Source organism: Mirounga angustirostris, unplaced genomic scaffold, assembly GCF_029215605.1.
Source record: "Mirounga angustirostris isolate CCGP_5_RB_7025 unplaced genomic scaffold, mMirAng1.0.hap1 SCAF_2, whole genome shotgun sequence".
In the NCBI taxonomy this organism is placed as follows: domain Eukaryota; kingdom Metazoa; phylum Chordata; class Mammalia; order Carnivora; family Phocidae; genus Mirounga; species Mirounga angustirostris.
Window position 1 is genome coordinate 177990336 of NW_026991710.1, and position 22669 is coordinate 178013004.

Consider the following 22669-nt stretch of genomic DNA (forward strand, 5'->3'; position numbering starts at 1 on the left):
GCTGATTGATTTAGACCAATAAATGTCCACCATCGGGTTTGAGTAAAAACTCAGTTCATCCAGACCTTACGATTCAGAATGGAGGAAGTTTATTCCCTAATGAAAATCTTGGGGCTGATATGATGGTGGGTAAAAGACCAGCAATTATCAACTATCTCCTATGAAAATTCTCTCTTCTCAAATCATATGAAGCCTAAAATGAGAAAGCCTATTATTTGCATCTAACTTTTAAAAAATTATATTGATCACCTCTTTTGGATACCAGGACAGCCAGTGTTGGTTAGCTTGTTAGTTATAAACCAAATCCATTTTTCACCTTTTCTAGACTGTGGTAAAAATCATTGCTGCTTACTGAATATTAACAGCTCTCTATCTTCTCAGTGCAAAGACTTTGGGACTAGTTCTGGCCAATAGTTCTTTTTTATTTTATTTTATTTATTTATTTTTTTGGCCAGTGAACTTTTAATGGAAGTGAGATGCATCACTACTGGGCCAGACCATATAAATGAAAGACTCTTAAGATTTTTTTTGTCCTTATTGCAGCATCTGGCATAGATCCAGAGAACAGCTGTGCAAGCAGTGAGGATCTCAGAATAAGGACACAGAGAAAGTATTGAACAGAGCTCCCAGTTGACCCATAATGGACATGGAGAATGGGTAAAGAATAAAACTGTTCTTTTAAGCCACTGAGAGTTTGAGGATTGCCTGTTATCACAGCATAACCTGGCCTATTCTAGCCTACACATAAGGATCAAGTTTTGGCCTGGCATATTGTCACCTTAGAGACGCCAGGGACTACATTTTCCAGTCTGCTCGTATAGTCATAGGACTATATTTTTCCCAGCAGAATGGGAAAAGAATTGATGTATTCAACTTCCATATTGCTTATTTGAAAGGCATCTGTTTCTCTGGGCTACTGCTTTTACCTCAGTCGTAGTTGGAAATGGCAATGTCTGCAGTGAGTGTGAAAGCCTCATGTTAAGAATGGCAGAGCTTACCCCATCTCTTTGGTCCATGGATGCCTTAATTGACTGAAGGTAAAATTCAGCCTACTAGATCAGTGTTTTATATGAGAGAGAAATAAAACTTCTATTTTTTTCATGTCCCTGCATTTTTGGGTGTTTACTGAAGTAGTGAAAAGTATATATAATATACAATGTACAAATATACATATATATAAAATATATATAATGTATAAATAAATATATATAACAAATATATCAGTCCGAACATGTAATCAGCCAACCAGAAGTTATAGATATATTTATACTATATTCCTCTTCAGGGATTGCAAAATGAGCAAAAAATGTGGTCTTTACTTTTACTATCTAATTCTTTTCTTTTTTTTGAGGGAGAGAGTGCATGCACAGGAATGGGGGGTGGGTATGGGCAGAGGGATAGGAGAGAGAGAGTATCTTAAGCAGACTCCAACTGAGCATGGAGCCTGACACGGGGCTCAATCTCACAACTCTGAGATCATGACCTGAGCCAAAATTAAGAGTCAGATGCTTAACTGACTGAGCCACCCAGATGCCCTGATGTAGCTTCTATTAATGTTATTTCCAAGTAGTTTGCATAAGCAATGACATTTCAAAGAAAGGATACATTGCATGGGATAGCAGACGTAAAGTTTGTGTAGGGAAAACTGAAATTTGAAAGCTATGAATGATCTGCCCCAGGAAAGGAGGTAGACAGCTGCAGGCAGTTAGTATGTGGGAGCACAAGGTCAAGTGAACTTGGGGAGAACGGGGCATGGAAGATGCTGGAGGAAGTTCAGCAGGAAAGGTTTGTTAGAACAGAGATGAGACAGAGGATAGGAATGTATCTTAACTCTTCTCTTGCATATAGCAGAGCCAGGGATGGATCCTATTCTGGGGGGATTTGGAAGATATCATTTGGGAGCCCCATTTTTAGAAAAAAAAAAAAAAAAAAACCCTCAACTTAGGCACGGTCAAGTAAATGGTAAGCAACAGGTCTATAATCCATTCTATCTCCTTTCCTGGGCAAAGTGCTGCTTCTTGGAAAGAAAGATGGTGACTTCATCAGATTTCACAGGAAACTCGTTAATGACAGGTCTCTTAGCAAGCAAACCAGTAGTATTTGCTAACAGAAGAGTTACTAGGTTTGGAATGCTTTTTTATTCTTTTTATTTTTAAAAATATTTTGCTTATTTATTTAGAGAGAAAGCAAGAGAAAGAGCATGAGCAGGGGGAGGGACAAATGGAGAGGGAGAGGGAGAATCTGGAGCAGATTTCCCTGCTGAGAGCAGAGCCTGAAAGGGGACTCAATGTCAAAACCCTGAGATCATGACCTAGGCCCAAATCAAGTCGGACGCTTAACCAACTGAGCCACCCTGGCACCCTGGAATGCCTTTTTAAAGGGTAAATCTTGTTCTCTAGGATTGCTTATGGCTAACGAACATGAAAGTTTGAGTTTTACGGGGTTGTGTCTGGGGAATTGTCACTTTAACTATGTAGCTATCTGAATATAAAATGAAGATGTTTTAATGTGAAAAATGCCTCCTTTTATGTAAGGGGTTTGACTAAACACATCACTTGGAGATCTCATATATTAATATAGGCCCAGAACTCATGTGAGGAGCTGTATTGGAGGACCTCCTTGCTTTTCCTGAGCCTCGTGATTACTCAGATTCTTTATTAGTAAAGCTTGATACTGGGTAACATCTCTGGTTTATGTGTGTCTAATGTGACAATGTGATCCTTCAAGTTATTTCAGATTTGTGCATTCAACAGGGTTATGTTTCAGAACCCCACCAATCACAACAGCCGTTTATCATTTGGCAAGAAAAATGGGGAAAATATGATGAGGACTTGATGCCAAGTTAGCTGCCTACCGACCTTTGTATGAAATGGTGAAAACCCAAAGCATATTAGTGGGATAAGTCTTATCAGTGGGATTTTTAGGAAATCCTTCTAGATCTGGTGGAGATGACTAAATGGATAGACAAGGCATAACAGGAAAAAGGGCAAATTAATTAAATATCCTATCCCTGGCCATTGTTAGCAGCCTTGATAAAAGCTAGACTCATAAAAGAAGAGGTGGCAGTGGGAAAAAAATGAAATTAGTAAGATGAAGATTTTTCAGTTCTAGAAAGCTTCTCATGTTCCTTCTATAATCAGGAGAAATGTTACTTTCATTTGCAACTCAGCTAGGACTGTTGATTAATCAAAAAATTATAAAAGTGTCTAAAGACCAGGTGCAAGTAACTGTAGAACCCCAAGGGGATTCTTTCTGTTCAAGCATTAGGACAGTTAAAAACAAAATATTAGAAAAGCCTGGAGAATAATTATTGGCATGGTCTCTTAGAAATAACAATCAGATGTGTTGGAGTCTCAGTCAGTTAAGCGTGGGACTCTTGATTTCAGCTTGGGTTGTGATCTCGGTTTCATGAGATCGAACCCTTCATGGGCACAGCACTCAGCACGAGTGTGCTTGAGATTTTTTTCTCCTTCTCCCTCTGCCGCACTCCTCACTCGTGCTCTCTCTCTTTAAGTAAATAAATAAAGTCTTAAAAAAAAAAAGAAATAGCAATGGGGAGGCATGGTGCTGACACTGTATATTGCCAAATGTAAGTGGTTATTTGGGTTGTGGTTGATCCTTAAGTGACTGAGAACTTTTATGGGCAAAGGCATCTGGATGGTCTGCGACCAACAAGCTGCAGTGGATGAAGGTGAGGGAGCTTCCTTAGCCTCACTCTTACCTCTTAAAGAGCAATGGTATGTTTTCTCTAGCTGTCCTATCTGGAAGAATTTCATCCCTCAGTTAAAGGCTAAGCCATAAATTCTGAAAAACATGGGATGAAAGGTCAATATCTGCTTGCTTAATCTCTGGCAAGAGATTTTAGACTGTATGCGATGATTAGATCAAGTGGTCTGGGGCTGGTAAGCAAAACTTTCTGAGATATGGATGCCTAGTGTGAAATAATTCCTATGATGGAGTGGTGGGGGTAAAGAGTGTAGGAACTGTGCTCTGAATGGCATGGAGTTAAACCTGGGAGGATTGGAGGTACAGCTGGAGGGAACCAAGGTAGGGTAAAATTACAATTTGGAAAATCTGGATAAGGAGAATTTCTTTCCCTTTCCCTGAATGCATGATTGGGATGGGTATTATGTGCAAATCAGGGATGTTATTCTTTACCAAAAAAATGTGCTAAATCCATCTTTCATGTGATTTTAATCAGCCATGGTAAATGGGAATTTTTGGAACCAAGCCCTCCTAGTGATAAACATTAAGCTATGGAGAATTCTAAGACAGAAATTAAATTGCTGCTCTCATCAAGGAATGGTTGGGATGGGAGTTTTAATTCCTCTCTCCCTTAGTAATAGTCCTGTCTGGCCAGTACTTATGGAAGACAGCATTTAGAGGTTAATACTAGACTACTGAGCATTAGCCAAGGTGGTTCCTTTGATTGCTTCAGCTGTACTTGACACAGAAGAGACTCCCAGGAAATGCAGTAGTCCAGTGGGGACTGGTATGATGTTACCTACTTGGCTGATGCATTCCTTTCACACCAGATTTGGAGTTCAGCCAGGTGCAATTTGCAGTCTTGTGCGATGGAAATCAGATGTATACACTGTTTTGATACAGGGAAATTTGAATTCTCAGGCATAGGGCCACAATTTAATGAGGTAGGACTTGAACTTGATAACTATTAGAGCACGTTAGTATGCTGCACTGATGACATGATTATCACTGATGCCTCCGATGAAGAGGCTCTGGAGGACAAATAGAGGCTGGCTGACATATCCAGCTAAAATTCAAGATTCGGCTTTGTCTGTGAAATTCCTGGGAATTACGTAGACTGGAATAAACGAGGACATTCCTGTAACTAACAAATAAGTTCTCAGACCCTGCCAATAAGGAAGACACTAGAAGGCCAGCAGGACTATTTAGGTTTTGTTGAAATAATATTCCTCTTCTAGGATCCTGAGGGCCCCTTTTCACAAAGTCAATAGGTTATAAGAGGAAGGAAGGAAGGAAGGAAGGAAGGAAGGAAGGAAGGAAGGAAGGAAGGAAGGAAGGAAGGGGAAAAGAGGGATGGAGGAAGGGAGGGAAGGAAGGTGGGCAGGCAAGAAAGAGGTCATAAACAGAAATAAAGATTAAATAGACAAGATGGTATAGGAGGTCCCATTTGGTTGTTATGAACCATAACTAGGTATGAATCATATATAGACCCAAACCCTTTGGCAGAAATTGAACATGGCAAAGGCAGCTTGGGTTTTGCATTTGTAAACATTCTGAAACAGCTCCTCATTGTAGACCCTTAGAAAACAGTTGTCAGCTTACTACCAGGCAGCAGTGAACACTACCCACATCAGAGAAGTCAGGGTGAGAAATACCCATCATGTCTTGGGTGATTTCAAAGCAATTTGAATAGAGATAGAGAAGCTAGCAAAATCAATGATAAAGTAACAATGGCATATGCAAAAGCATTCTAAGGGTGGAAAATCACTGGGGGGTATTAAACACATGCACAAGGAAGTTGATTTTATAGAGCCCTTATCGTAAATAAACTTGGAGTCTACAAATTCACTGGAAAATGTCTCCTGAACTATGTGGCTATTTATTATAAAATGGAGATGTGTTAGGATTAAAATGGGTTTCTCTCTAAGTGAGGGGACTGCACACTTTGCCTATTGATATCCTTATTAACTTGGACCCAAATGTGCGAACAAGATCCCCGGGGGAGCTGCATTAGAAGTCCTAACTATTGTCTGCTTTGTCATGGCCTCACTACTGCTTAATCTATAAAATTATTTGTGAAGTATGATATCTAAATTCTAGGGGTCTGATGTGATAAGACGATTGTATATTATCTCAGTTATGACATGAAATATTTACTGAGATTAAGAAAAGTAACTACAACAAACCACAAATCTGAAAAGCTAATGAAAAGCCAGAAAAATGGTATAATATTTTTGTTACTTCATGCCAGACATACCTCTTTGACGCTCTTTTTTCCTACATGATTTGGCTTAATTCTCTAGAATCACATCTTCACATGATAATGATTTTGAAGTATCATTTTGTACAGGAAATGTAGAAAGATAGTTCTGCCTTTCCTCTAGCCTGAACATTTTGTTTTTCATTATTGATGAGTTAGATTAGGGGCCCATGAGAAATAAATCCTCTGCTTACAGTTTTAAATTACTGAGGATTGGAAAATCCTACACAAAACGTTCCTTGGTACATTTCTTTTTTTTTTTTTTAAGATTTTATTTATTTATTTGACAGAGAGAGACACAGCGAGAGAGGGAACACAAGCAGGGGGAATGGGAGAGGGAGAAGCAGGCTTCCCGTGGAGCAGGGAGCCCGATGCGGGGCTCGATCCCAGAACTCTGGGATCATGACCCGAGCCGAAGGCAGACGCCCAACGACTGAGCCACCCAGGCGCCCCATCCTTGGTACATTTCAACCTTGTTTCTCCTCCACTACACTCATTTTTTGATTGCAGGCCCTGTAGGACATCTACATATCACCTGACCCTACATTTCTTGTCACTGACACTGGGTCAGTTAGTACAGTGGGTGGCAGAAGTATTCCTGGAGGCCATTCTTTTCCTTGGTGGCTGGCGATAACTTAACTATGCACAATAGTGACTTTGAATTGCACAGAAACACCCCACTGAACACAAAGTAAATGTCCTGTTGTCAGCTCACCTTCCCTTTAGCTGGATCCCCCCAATCGCTAGCCATTTCAACACTACCTGACATGAGGGCAAGTGTGACAAATGGGAGGAAGGGGCAGAAAGGGCAGCGATCCTAAAACTAGGTAAAAAAAAAAATGCTTCATTTTTGTCAGTTTCATATATGATACTGTGAACATAGTGCTGGGGGCAGGGGTCTTCCTCATGCGCAAGTGGGGAGCCCTGAGTATTAAACTTCATTACCTTCATGGTAAAGCCACCTCTGAGTGGGGCCAGATCATGAATGGGTTTGAAAACTTGGCAGTGAGAGCTGGGTTTGATTCAGTCTGTGTCTAATATATACAAGGGATTATGGGTTATTTTGACCAGATAGTTTAGAAATTCAGGTTGAGTCAAAAATATGTAAGATGGTCTCCATATCCTAAAATTATCAACTCAGTACTCATCAAATTATCTTGTTAGAATACCAAGGCTCTTCAGAGAAGAAATGTTTCATCTTTGCTAAAGTTTTCCTAATAATGGGATATTGGGGGAATATGGATTGGTTTCACTGGAGTTAAATACATTAGCAGTGCATTAAATCATCCCCTGGCTACATCAAATGGTCATCACTTCCCTAAAACACCAACAAAGAAGTTCTAGCTCAATCTTTCCTGAAGGTCATCACACCTTTCAGACTTGTAAAACCCAGTACCCTTATTTTGATGTATTTTTTTTATGCTGTATAAACAAATTACCAACCACAAGCCTGCTTCTTCATTTGTTCAAATGAAATGGGTATTAGAACACATTGTTAAAATGCTTGTCCTTTAGTTGGCATTATCAGGAACAGCTCCTGTGGTTGCCAAGACTGAAAGAATAATGCTGCAGTGGAAGAAGCAGACTTAGAGATTAATTTGTCTGATGATTTAAGGTAGAGAAATTTGCACTGCTAAAGAAATGGAAACATTGAAAAGTCAGTGGAATGCTGAGCCTTCTGGCAAGAGCAGTGAACTGCCCCCTTGAAATGGAGACATGGCCAGAAATAGCAATCCTAGTTGGATTTATTTCCCTGCCCGCAGCTTGGTGATGCTGTGTTAGACATGGGCCAGTGCACTTTTGGGTTGAGTTGGTGAATGGTCCTTATTCTGACCATAGATCTGCATAATTAATTGCTTATGGTGCCTTTCATTTAGGTTATCAATGGCACTTCAAATTAATATGTCTACCATCAAAATTTACATTTTGTTCACTGATCTAATGCTTTCAAATCTGCTCCCCAATTTACATCAGTAAATACACCTGCCTCCAGTTGAGTATCCAGTTTTGTGAACACTGTCCCTTCTGCCTCCATTTTATTATAACTTTTTATTATTGTTCTCATGTTTCCCATGGTAGCTTCCTCAAAGGACTCTTTGCTCTCAGCGTTTCTTTCTCAAATCCACATTACAAAACACAACCAGAATATTCTTAAAAAGTAAAACAAAACCAAATCTAACCATGTCAGTCATCAACTTAAAATCATTTCATGGTTGCTTCTTGCCATCGGTATAACAGCCAGTTTTCATAATGGCATAAAAGGGTTTCTATGTCTGGTCCTTGCCAATTTTTCCAACTTTGCTAACTGTCCCAGTAAAGCTCGCCCCCTGCCCCATTCTAGTCATACCAAAGTACTTGTACGGTAGTCCCTTTGATTCATGGTTTTGCTTTCTCAAGTTTCAGTTACCCATGGTCAACCTTGGTCTGGGAGCAGATGGTCGCTTTCTGACATATCATCAGAGGGTCAAAGGGTCGCCTAATGCTATGTCACAAAGCCTTCGTAATTCACCTCACTTGATCTCATCACATAGGTATTTTCTCATATCACACAACACAAAGAGAGAAAGGGCAAGTATAGTACAATAAGATATTTTGAGAGATCACATTCACATAACTTTTATTACAGTATATTGTTACAATTGTTCCATTATTAGTTATTGTTGTTAATATCTTACTGTGCTACTTATAAATTAAACTTTATCATTTAACTTTATCACTTAAACTTTATGTATAGGAAAAAACATAGCATATATAGGGTTCAGTACTATCCATGGTTTCAGGCATCCACTGGGGGTCTTGGAGCATCTCCCCTGTGGATAAGGTGAAAATATTATAATTTGCTCTTTATCCTCTATGCCTTTGCATAAACTATTTCTGTCTACCTGGAATGTTGTTACCCCACTTGACTACTACAAGGCTAATATTTCTTCCTCTTATAATCTGTGTTCTAAGTATTTTTTAAAAATTTCCCTTATGTAACTTATCAAACTATATTGAAAGTATGTGTTTCATTGTCTATAAGGACAGGAACTATCCTATTCACTTTGTATTCCTAATACCCAGGCCACTCTTGAAATATGTTAACTAATCAGAAAATGAATGTGTATTTGATCAATAAATAAATATAGGCTGTAACTATCACAGGCCACTCACTCATCCACCAAGAGAGATGCTATTTTTTTAAATCCATCAGGTAAAGCAGGTAAAACTTGCTGAAAAACACCCTACATATACAGAATAAAATATTGATTCTGACTAATGAAACAGAAGATAATCACACCAAATATTAAATACTCTCGTGTTTGATTTTTTCTGACTCTAGAGAGTCACTATGTTAGATTCATCTAGTGTGTGTTGTGTGGGAAGGATACATAGCAAGTACAGTTCATACAGGGGGTCTTTAGGGCAGATTCAGTAGAAACAGGACATGAGACATGAATTTAAGAGACATTTGGGACTGATGACCATTTGGTCATGGAAGAAAGTAAATAAGGTTTATTAACACGGTCATACGCCTATGGGAGAAGGTAATACCAGTGCTCAGTCTTATTATGATGCAATCTTAATTGGGATTATATGATTTAGAGTTGTTGCAACTTCCACTATAAAATTAAAAACTAAATTTTTTAACTCTCCAGTTGATAGCAATTGCATTTTAAGGCTATGTTTTTTTGGGATAAATGACTTATTAAAACCTACTCAGTATTTAAAATATTTTAAAATGTTATTTACTAATTTTTGTATTTAATAGATAATTTAAAAAAAACACAGCAGTATGTAAAGGTGTGCAAGATACAATGGATCAGTTTAAAGACAAAGCGTGGTGCTTACATGGATTCATAATTCTTAGTGCCCAAAGTGGTCTTTGTATTACAGAATAAAAGCTGTTTACTTCTCACATATAATCATTTTGGAAACCCTTGAAAACAGCAGTGTTAGTCCATTTCTGTAGCATATTATGGTTTCTTCAGCACTGTCATAGTTTGCCATGTAAATGTATATTTTGATAACGTTTTGAAGCAAATTAAAAAATAGATCATATATTTAGCTATTAATCTTTCTCTTCAAACCTTTGGCATTTATTATGCAAAATATTATAAAAATAAACTTTAAAGGAAGACTTTGAAGTAGGCTTTATTTTGTATAAAGGAAACACTAAAATGTGTGGATCCTTGGCCTGTTAAATGTCTAAAATAACTGCTTCAGTTTATTATCTTGAATAAATGTGTCTATAGTTCCTATGTATGTGCCCAATTTTTCTACAAGCTTATTGTATCATATGAGACCAGAAGCTCAACTGGGTTTTCCTAATCACTTAAGCAGTGTTTCTGCCTCTACATTAGGTTGCATCCAAGAACTAATTGAGGGTGAAGCTTTCTTAATTAATCACATATCAATAGGTTGAGAATCTAAATGTACTAGTAGACTAATTATCCTAATTTAACCACACATTCCCCATAGAGCTAAAGCTAAATCTTGATTTTTCTGTATTTTATTTTTTTCTGTATTTTAAATCATGCAAGTTAAGACCAATGTGGGAAGGACTCAAAACCTGGTCTTAAATGGATTATGTTTGCAAAAGTTTTGCCTCAGGTATTTTCATAAACCTGAGTCTGCAAAATTTTTAATTGGAAGGATATAACCTAGGAGAATATTTAAAAGCAATGCTTTTAGAGTGGCAGTTATCTACAGTGTCTCCTTATTACTGCGCTTGTGAAATCCAAATACTCATACCTAATAAAAATTTCTTTCAATGAACCACTCCATTTTTTGTCTCTTCTCTCATTTTGAATGTATCTTCAACCAAAATGATGTTTGCTTACTTCAACATTAATTTTTACATTTTTCAATTTAAATTTATTTTCTAATTTAAAGGTTTTATATGCATGACATAAAAAAGATAACACCATTAAGGTTTATGCAATCCTTGCTCTCCTTTTGTGCATTGAATCCATACTGAAGAAAGTAGCTCCTGAAATTGTCCCTCCCTTCACTTTCATTCCTGCAACATTGATTTTGTTCCCTTTCTTATGGATCAATATCATGTTGATATAAAGAAATTCTAATAACCCTATTATTTAAAACAGCAGTCCCTTTACTCTGGTTCTTTCTGCTGCCCTTATTTTATCTAGCATTTTATGCTATTTTTTAATACTCAATATTATATTTTCCAGATCTTTTCATTTTGAAGGTTTAGAACACTCATTTCAACTGCTGCGTGGTGTTCCTTTGTTTATTTTATTTTATTTTATTTTATTTTTTTATTTTATTATGATATGTTAATCACCATACATTACATCATTAGTTTTTGATGTAGTGTTCCATGATTCATTGTTTGCATATAACACCCAGTGCTCCATGCAGAACGTGCCCTCTTTAATACCCACCACCAGGCTAACCCATCCCCCCACCCCCTCCCCTCTAGAACCCTCAGTTTGTTTCTCAGAGTCCATAGTCTCACATGGTTCGTCTCCCCCTCCAACTTCCCCCCCTTCATTTTTCCCTTCCTACTATCTTCTTCTTCTTTTTTTAACATATAATGTATTATTTGTTTCAGAGGTACAGGTCTGTGATTGAACAGTTTTGCACAATTCACAGTGCTCACCATAGCACATACCCTCCCCAATGTCTATCACCCAGCCACCCCATCCCTCCCACCCCCCACCACTCCAGCAACCCTCAGTTTGTTTCCTGAGATTAAGAATTCCTCATATCAGTGAGATCATAGGATACATGTGGTGTTCCTTTGTATGAAAATACCATAACTTATTTACTCATTTCACTATTGAAAACCAGATATATTCCTAGTTATTTGTTTGTACTTAGAATGCTCCAGTGAAAATACTTGATTTTTATTCCTGGGCTATAATATGAGTGAGAGATTCACAAGACTATAGAATTAGAAGTGGGACTGTTGAGTCACAAGATATGATAAATTTAGATATACTAGATATTGGGAAATTTTTCTGTTGGTTGTACCATTTTACAGCCTTGCTAGCAGATGCAAGTTTTCCAATTTCCTCACATCCTTGCCAATGTGCTTGTAAATTTGATGGGCATGAAATGGTATGCTATTTTTGTCAGTTTTATTGGAAGTATAATTTATATGCAAAAAAAATTATGCCCTCTGGGGTTGGGTCTTGGGTCCCTAGATGATGGGAGGGGCAGGAGAGGCCCTGGAATGGGACCAACCTGTCCCTGCTTGTGGCATCAAGTGCTCTAATGCTGGAAGCACTGGGCAGAGAAGGAGGCAGCTGTCTGACTCCAGCTGTGGGAGCTGTTTCTGGAGTCCCTGGCAGGTATGGCCCCCACACTCATGCTCCCCCACAAATTCACAGAATACCTGGGTGAGAGAGGCCTTCACTGGGCTCAAAGCTAGCACACTCACTCACCCCACCTCCCAGAGAAGGCACCAATTTGGGTCCTTGGGTGACCCTGAGCTCTTGGGACCCAGTACTGACACCCATTCCAATATGTCTTCCAGACTGTGGAGGTCCAAGAGAACCAGAATATTTTTTTTTTTTTAAGATTTATTTATTTGACAGAGAGAGACAGTGAGAGCAGGAACACAAGCAGGGGGAGTGGGAGAGGGAGAAGCAGGCTTCCCATGGAGCAGGGAGCCCGATGTGGGGCTCGATCCCAGGACCCTGGGATCATGACCTGAGCCGAAGGCAGACGCTTAACGACTGAGCCACCCAGGCGCCCCGAGAACCAGAATATTTTTAAGGCAGTTTGATGAGTTTTGTCAAAAGTATACTGCTGTGAAACAGTTGTCACAATGAAGATATAGAACATTTAAATCACCCCAACAAGGTGCCTCTTCCTCACTCAGCACCTCACACCCACCACTGGCTTAACAAAAGCTGATCTGCTTTCTGTCACGGCAGACTAATTTTCCCCCCTAGAGTTTCAGAAAAAGGAAATCATACAATATATACTCAAATCTGTCTTATTTCACTCACCATAATGTTTATGACATTTATCCAGGTTGTCATGTGTGTAAATAGTTCATCCCCTTTTGCTTCTAGGTGAAGTTCTATTTTGTGTATACATTAAAATGTATTTGTTCATCTGTTGATTGACATTTTGGTTGGTTTCACTTTTTGGTTATGTTAATAAAGCTAATATAGATATTGTATACATGAATTCCTGTGACATATGTTTTCATTTTTCTTAGGTAATACTTAGGAGAATGACTGTGCCATATGGCAAGCATATGTTTAAACTTTAAAAAAGGGGCACCTGGGTGGCTCAGTCGTTAAGCGTCTGCCTTCGGCTCAGGTCATGATCCCAGAGTCCTGGGATGGAGCCCTGCATCAGGCTCCCTGCTCCACGGGAAGCCTGCTTCTCCCTCTCCCACTCCCCCTGCTTGTGTTCTCTCTCTCGCTCTGTCTCTCTCTGTCAAATAAATAAATAAAATCTTAAAAATAAATAAACCTCAAAGAAAATGCCAAAGAATATTCTAAAAGGGTTGTACTATTTTACATTACCACCAATAATATATGAGTTCCAGATGCTTCTTATCCTCACCAACACCAACACCAATACTACTGATATTGAATGACCTTTTATGAGTTTATTTCAAATATCTTCTTTCGAAAAATGTCTTTTTAAATGTTTGGTCATTAATTTATGGGCTTTTATATTTAAGTATATTTCTAATTAATTTTTGTTCATATTATGAGTTAAGGGCCAAGGTTCATTGTTTCTATGTGGATATGCAGTTATTCAGGAAAAATATATTGAAAAGCAATCTTTTTTTTTTTTTAAGATTTTATTTATTTATTTGAGAGAATGAGATAGAGAGAGCATGAGAGGGGGGAGGGTCAGAGGGAGAAGCAGACTCCCTGCTTAGCAGGGAGCCCGATGTGGGACTCGATCCCGGGACTCCAGGATCATGACCTAAGCTGAAGGCAGTCGCTTAACCAACTGAGCCCCCAGGCGCCCCTGAAAAGCAATCTTTTATCTGTTGGATTATATTAGCACCTTTGATGAAATTCAGTTGACCATATATGCATATATATCTATCTATTTCTGCACTCTCTCTTCTGTTCCACTGATCTATATGTCTATCCAAATGGCAATACCACATGATCATGATTACTACACTTTATTACTGAAATTTGGAAGTGTATTTAATTCTCCTGCTTCAAAACTGTTTTGGCTATTCTAGGTCTTTTGAGTTTTTATTAAAACCATTAGAAACATCTTTTATTTCTATAAAAATCTTGCATCTTTAAAGGAATCTGTACAGTTTTTCTAAGATGTCAAACTTATTGGCACAATTTGGTTGGGATTGAGTTGAACCGATACATAAATATTGAAGGAATTAACATTTCAACATTATTGAATCTTCCAATCCATTGTATATTTCTTTACTTTTCTATGATTTCTTTAAATTTTCAGTAATTTTTTGTGCTTTTCAAAGTTCTTACATATCTTTTGTGTAATATATTCTTAAAAGATTTTCAATTTTCAATACTATTTTAAGTGAAATTATTCTTATTTTTATGTACCATATTTTTCCTTCCTATATGAAGACAATTTATTTTTATATTTTATGGCCCATAATCCTCCTACATTCACTTAATGCTAGTTTTTGTAGTATTCTTAGTTTTTTTTTAACTTTTTTTTTTTTAATTTTATGTACCACTTTCTTTTTTCTTAACTTGTTGGACTGGCCTAGATCTTCAGTATAATGCTTGATAGAGGCGTGAAAACAAGAATTCTTTCTTTTTTCTTAATCTGAGAAGCAAAATGTTGACTACTTCATCATTAATTATGATGTCAGATATGTTTATCTCAGATGTCCCTTTTCAGACTGAGGCTGTTTCTTTTCTCAGTTTATTGAAATGTTTAACATAAATTACTGTTGGATTTCATTGAGTAATTTTTCTCTATCTATTGACATTACCATGTGATTTTTTTCTCTTTTATATTGTTAATATGGAATTATAATGATTGATTTCCAAATGATAATCATTAGGATTTGCATTTTTGAATAAAACCCACTTTGTCATTATGTATTGTTCTTTTAAAATATCACTCTCTTAAATTAGTTAATTTTTAAGGATTTTTATATCTGTATTCATGTGTGATATTGGTTTATAATTTTCTTTTGATTAATTTTTTTAAAAAGATTTTATTTATTTATTTGAGACAGAGAGAATGAGAGAGAGAGAGAGCACATGAGAGGGGGGAGGGTCAGAGGGAGAAGCAGACTCCCTGCTGAGCAGGGAGCCCGATGCGGGACTCGATCCAGGGATTCCAGGATCATGACCTGAGCCGAAGGCAGTCGCTTAACCAACTGAGCCACCCAGGCGCCGTTGATTAATTTCTTATGATTAATGTTTGCATGACGCATTCTTTTCCATTCTTTTACTTTTAATCAATATATATGTATGTCTGCATATTTAAGCCATGTTTTCTATAGATAGCAGATTAGTTGCATCTCACATTTTTATTCAAATTATCTCTCCTTTAATTGTAATTTTTACTATATTTTCTTTTTTTAAGATTTATTTATTTATTTTTGAGAGCGAGAGAGAGCACGAGTGGGAGGGGCAAAGGAGAGGGAGAGAGAGAGAATCTTTTTTTTTTTTTTAAGATTTTATTTATTTATTTGACAGAGAGAGACACAGCAAGAGAGGGAACACAAGCAGGGGGAGTGGGAGAGGTGGAAGCAGGCTTCCGACAGAGCAGGGAGCCCGGTGTGGGGCTCGATTCTAGGCCCCTGGGATCATGACCAGAGCCGAAGGCAGACGCTTAACAACTGAACCACCCAGGCACCCCAAGAGAGAGAGAATCTTAAGCAGACTCTGCACTGAGGGTAGAGCCCAAGACAGAGCTCATTCTCATGACCCTGAGATCATGACCTGAGCCAAAACCAGGAGTCAGACACTTAACCGACTGTACCACCTGGGCACCTCATTTACTACATTTTCTTTTAATGTAATTATTCATGTTTGTATTTAAGTCTATTGTGATGCAATTTGTTGTTTCTTCATCCTATATATATTTTTTTAATTTCTTCTTTTTGTTTAAACATATTTAATTATACTATTTCACTTAATATTATAATCTGCTTAATTAAAACATACCTAATTTATTTTACTTTCTCTCTTAGCATTTTAGTCATTGTATTTACTCAGTTATTATGACCTTAACTTATCATTGTCTACTTAGTGTTATTTTACTGCATATAAAATCTAGAGTTTCCAAAAATCCATTAGCATGTTTCTTCTTCAGTGTTATTGTGTCATATACTTTAGATTTACATACATTTAAAACTCCTAATGCAAAATAGTTTTTCCTTTAAACAGTATGTTAAATTTTAGAGAAATTAGGAGAATGGAAAAGAGAAGAGTGTTTTATACATACTAGCAATCATAACATCTTCATTCCTTCTGTTGTTTTCAGTTTCCTCTGGAGTCATTTACCTTTGGTCTGAAGGAAGATTTTAGCATTTGATGCAATGCAGAACTGCTAGTAATGAATTATCCCAGCTATTGTTTATCTAAAAATATTTTGTTTCATTCTTTTTTTGAAAGATATTTTTTTTTTACCAGAAATAGCATTATTTGATCCCTATTTCTTTTCCTTTTAGCACTTTTAAAGATGATTTATGTCTACTTGCCTCCTTGTTTCTTTTTTCTTTTTCTTCGCCCTTTTTTTTTTTTTAGAGAGAGAGAGAGAAAGAGCACTAGGAGAAGGACAGAGGGAGAGAGAGAATCCTAAGCAAGTTCTGTGCCCAGCATGGAGCCCCATGACCCTGAGATCAGGGACTGAGCTGAAATCAAGAGTCTGAAACTTAACTGACTAAACCACCCAGGCAGCCCCTTGCCTCCTTGTTTCTGATTAGACATCAGCTACCAGTCCTGTCATTGCTTCTCAAAATCTAATTCTTCATTTTTCACTGGCTGCTTTGTTTTCTCCTCTAATTTTGGTTTTCAGTGGTTTGACTACTATGCGCCTAAGGATGGTTTACTTTTTGTTTCACCTGCTCATAGTTTTGATTGAGTTTTTGTTGCACCTGCATCACAAAATTTCCCCTACGGGATCTCCCTGTCCTCACACATTTAAAGTTGTTGATCCTAGGTGTATACTCTAGAAACTGTCCTGTATGTACATCATCATCTCAGGGTCTGTTTCTGTGAATTCAACCTAAGATATCTTTCAGTATAATTGGGTGATGATCACCACAAATATTTTACTTATCCTTGTTTAGTTTTGTTACTTCTAGGCACATTTTAGATTTTGCAGTTATTATCTGTTGAGAAAGAGATTATATATTATTATCTGTATCTATTCTACTTTGTTGTTGGTAGTTTATAGACTTAAATTTTTTTATTGTTTAAGTTTATTTATTTATTTTAGAGAGGGATTGAAGGGGGGGCCAAGGGAGACAGAGAGAGAAAGAATCTTAAGCAGGCTCCATGCCCAGTGTGGAGCCTGATACGGGGCTCAATCTCATGACCCTGAGATCATGACTTGAGTCAAAATCAAGAGTTGGATGCTTACCCGACTGAGCCACCCAGGCACCCCAATATTTTTTTAAAATATTAATGTTATAGACAATTAATTTGTTCCTAATGTTTTTAATAGATTTTTTAAAATTTAAAAATTATGCTTTAGACTTCACTGTTTATCCAATATGGAGTAGCAGGGGTTGAGCTAACTTTCCCCTTTTGTTAATTTCTTGTTGGTGCTGTAACAAATTGCCATAAATTTAACAGTTTAAAACTTCAGAGGGCGCCTGGGTGGCTCAGTTGTTAGGCGTCTGCCTTCGGCTCAGGTCATGATCCCAGGGTCCTGGGATTGAGTCCCACATTGGGCTCCCGGCTCCATGGGAAGCCTGCTTCTCCCTCTCCCACTCCCCCTGCTTGTGTTCCCTCTCTCGCTGTCTCTCTCTCTGTCAAATAAATAAATAAAATCTTAAAAAAAAAAACTTCAGAAATTTAATTTACTACAGTTCTAGGGATCAGAATCTTGAAATGAGTCTCATTGGCTTAAAATCAAATGTCTGTAGGGCTGCATTCTTTTCTGGACAGAGACAAGAGATTGTCTCTGCATCTCTGCATCTCTGTGTTTCTTCTCTTCTCTAAGAAGGACACCAGTCATACTGGGTTAAGGACTCTCTCAGCTCCATTATGGCCTCATCTTAACTAACTACATCTTCAGTGATGCTATTTCCAAATGAAGTTACATTCTGAGATAAAAGATACTCAGATTTCAACATATTATTTTGTGGGACACAATTCAACCAATAACTAAACATAAGGTTTTTCTTATTATTTAAATTTCTTTTTAAAAATAACCATTAAAACAATAAGAAACACAGCATGAGTTTATTCTGTGTAAGAATTCCAGGCCTCCTGTTAAGTGAATATAATTGCTTCCATGTCTAAGTTGCTCCAGTGTAAAAGTATATATTTATAGATGCTAGTGTGTGTGTGTGTGTGTGTGTGTGTGTAATTTAGTTTGAATTGAAATACAGAGAAAATCTGCTAGCAAGTATATATGCCACTTATATGAATATACTGTGGTCACAGTATTTTTACGTTCCTTGAGAAATAAGTTGGCAACTCAGAGATATGTAACTAAACAGTATGTAGCATTAGATAAAACTGAGAACCTCAGAAGTATGAAATAAAATGCTCTGGCTCAATGCTCTGCTTCAGTTTATGTGGGAGGGGCTCTGTAATATATACACAAATAGTGAATGAGGGGTCTCAAAGACTCCTAGGAAGAAGTTATGAAGTTATAATCCTTAAATGGAAATAGCAAGATTTTTTTTTTCTCCCAGCAATCCTTACCCCAGCTGATCTTGACAGAAAGGTTTCTCTCTCACTGACCTTACCAAAGAGCCATTTATTTAGGCTAAAGTTGCTTATGAGATGCTATAGAATGAAGATGCTCTAAAAGGGCTGATTCAACTAAAATTATTAATGATAAGCAAAATAAGAAAAGACAGTTTATTATAAGACAAGAATAAAGCAATTTCTAATTAAAATAATTTGGCTTTGATGATGCTTCTGAAAGTATTTTTGAAGGAGCAGTGGCTGCTTGGAATACATTTCACAACCTAAGACTCAAGAATAATTTGATACATCTATATCAGTTGGCAAAACAAAAACAAAAACAAAAACAAAACCCATTAGCTGAAGCTAATCCCAGTTACTGACTCTAAATTGCAGGGATTGCCAAGAATAGAAAAGAAGGTAATAAAACTAAACTCATGGTTCTATAACCCAAATGTTTTGGGAGCACAGAAAGGTTATGAGGGCAAACAAAGGGGGAGGGAAGCTACCAGCCCTACCTACTGATGCCAAATGCCCAGCATGAATTTCCATGTCCTATTCTTGATTAGCATATCCTAGAGAGTTGCAATTTAATCTCTGCTCGATCATTGCTGTTAGAACAATCTAGGTCTTACATTTTGCATACTACTAACACGCAAATTTAATATCAACACAAGTGCAAGCATTTCATTCTTAGAAATCAAGATTCCCTAGCCTTCCCTTGTTTACGAAGGTTTTTAATGCCCTACACATTTTGTCCTTCATCGTACAAGTGTTCCTTTAAGTCTTATTCTGATCGATGTGCATTTTACTGAATACTTCCTTTCTTTATTGCTTCCTACCCATTTCAAAAAGGGTAAAGTTGTGTTTATAAGTTTGGGCAACATCTATTAGATGTGAGATGAAATATACTGAATTTTTTAGTAAAAATTCTCAGAGCTTGCTGCCTTAACTGAGTCCCTACCCACAGTTTATTGCCCCCGTGACAACTTACAAGAGATTTTTACTTTTATATCTATTAGTTTGTTTCATTGTGCTTATGTGCTTGGATTATGAGGTTGATCATTCAGTGACCACCAGACTAAATATTACAGACTCCTTTCCCAAGTTGCTGCGATATCCTTTGTGGCCAGAGGAATAGGAAAACATTCATGATGTAAATCCAATTTCTCTTGCAAAAAAGACAGTTAGGATGATGAGTCATTCCAATACCCCTATGACCAATTAGAAAACCTCTGGGTACTAAATGAAGCAATATTGCCTTCTTTTCTATTTGTTCCTGATCTAGCTGTTCTGTTTTCTTATGCATTCTATCTACTACTATTTCACAATTGTAGATTTATGCTCTATCTTTTATTCTGTCCCATCTCATCCTGCTAGCAAATATTTATTTGTTTCATTTCATTTTTCGCATCAAAGCTTCCAGGATACTTGGATTACAAGGCCACATGGAAAGTCCTTTATTCTCTCAAATCCTCAAAAAGATGTGGATGATATGACACTTCTTGTTATTCTGTCCTTATATATTTATTAATCGTCCATCAGCCTTATTTCAAAAGAGGCTTATACACAAGATGCCTTTATTTCATTTTTTATCTCTAGTCCGAAAAGATCATAAAGATTCTAAAATAAACTACACTTTAAAAAAATCCTAAATTTGCTTCTTATGGCACAAAATATGTTTTGCCTTCCAAAGTAAAGTCACAAGATAACAGTAAGTTCAAAAATGCCCAGCATTCTTGGCATGGATAGTTACTGTCATGGACAGATCTTGAGACATGCCTTATTTGTTAAGCCTCTTCTACTTGAATGAAGACTGCCACTCCCGAGCAACTATCTTGTTCATAAAAAAATAAAGAAATTATCTTTTTCCTGAAATGTCAGGCCCCATGCTCAGAGAGCTTTTCAGAGACTAAAAGAATCTCTTTGTACCAAATCACTTTTATGTACCTTTAAAAGATTGTATGATGTCACCTAAGGATATTCTCCTCCTCTTCACTCAAAGAAACCATTGGATGACATACAAGAGCAAAGAGAAATGATAGAAATAGTGAAATGCAATTTGTATGCTTCCAATCTTCTAACATGACTCAATAGAATTGTCATCCAGCCCAATTTGTTCAGCCCATAAGGTAGGTTATTTTGTAAAGAAAAGAAAGGCAGATCAATTTCCATTATAAATTGCATTTTCTAAATATGTATTTGGATTTCATCTGAGAAGAAAGGTTGTTCATATTAATCTGTTTTCATAACCACATGAAAAATTTCAGAATTGCGTTTAGTCTATCCAGAAGCACAGGCTAACATGGTCAATGTCAAAAAAAAAATGTTTGGGACCCCTTTATGTACTCAGTTTAAATGTCAATTTACAAAAGAAGTTTGTCACAACTTAGAGAGTCAACTACACATTCACTACATACATCAGCCAGAGTCAGCTGGGACAGTAGAATAACAAGTCATGATGCTGAAAAATGAGCTGTTGTGACTTTCATTTCCAAGAATGGCCAAATAAGTTATTCGTACTAAATGTCCTGCTGTAAAGAAGAAAAAGATCTTCAGATAAAATAAAATTTAAATACCTCCTTTGGAGAAACAAAGAGCTGACAGGTTTGAATGAAATTATATGAAATTGAAGGGAAAAATCAGAACTCAGAAATACGGATAAGCAAAGAAGACTCTTTTATCAAAGGGCATTTGCCGATTTAGGCAAATTTGTACATTTGTTTTGTTTTTATGATTTGTAGACTCCATTACTTCACACCTCATTTCGTACTACTTCACCCTTGTTTTCTCTGTTCTAGGTACACTGGTATTTTGAATACTTTGTGATTTTACTGGTCATCACTATGTGATTTATTAACTATTTCTCATTATATTAATAACCTTACAGCACAAATGTAGGATAATCATGCTAGGAATCAGCTTTGTCAAAAAAGAAAATCTACCCAATAATAAACTGAGGTTTTCAGTATATGAACATAAATGATTCTCTGGTATAGGTATTTGGTTTAGACCATAGAGTGAAGAAGAATGTTAACCATATTTTACTATTTCTGTCATTGTCCCTTTGCTCTTGTGTGCCAGCCAGTGGCTTTCACAAGAAAGCAAAGATTTGTCAATATAAACTGATTAAGATTGATCCAGGATATGAGTCCAAATCTAGTTACCATTAACGTATTATTTTGTTCATACCAAAGACAAAAGGAAAATATATTTCCCTAATTTTTTTTTAAAGATTTTATTTATTTGACAGATAGAGACATAGCGAGAGAGGGAACACAAGCAGTGGGAGTGGGAGAGGGAGAAGCAGGCTTCCTGCCAAGCAGGGAGCCCGATGCGGGGCTCGATCCCAGGACCCTGGGATCATGACCTGAGCCGAAGGCAGACGCTTAACAACTGAGCCACCCAAGAGCCCCTATTTCCCTAATTTTATAATGGTATTTAAGTAGATGCTGTGATGTGAGGCACTCTAGTGGATGCTAATGTTGCTAATGGCTGACAGATACCTTCTGCCATCAGGAATGGCCCTCAGCCAAAGAAAGCTGCTTCATCCATGTTCATGTCCTTTTTCCCAGGACAGTCCATAGCCAATGACTGGTTGACATAGTGGGTGCAAAGACCTTACCATAATCTGAAGGGTCATACCAGATCCTAATTTTCCCAAGGCATGTTTGGAGGCCTCCGTTATAACTATAGTATAGTTCAAATTTTCCCTTTGCCCTAAGCTGCTATCACTGTTTTCTTATATTTATTGTTCCTGAGTGCACTTTCCAATGCAAATAAATATCTTCTTAGACTCTCTGGAGAAACTTATCTAAGAGAGTTGGTATCAGTAATTGTCCTAGGAAGCAGGCATAAAATGAGATTTGCTAAATGGATCACCCACTGGTTAGATAGCAATAAA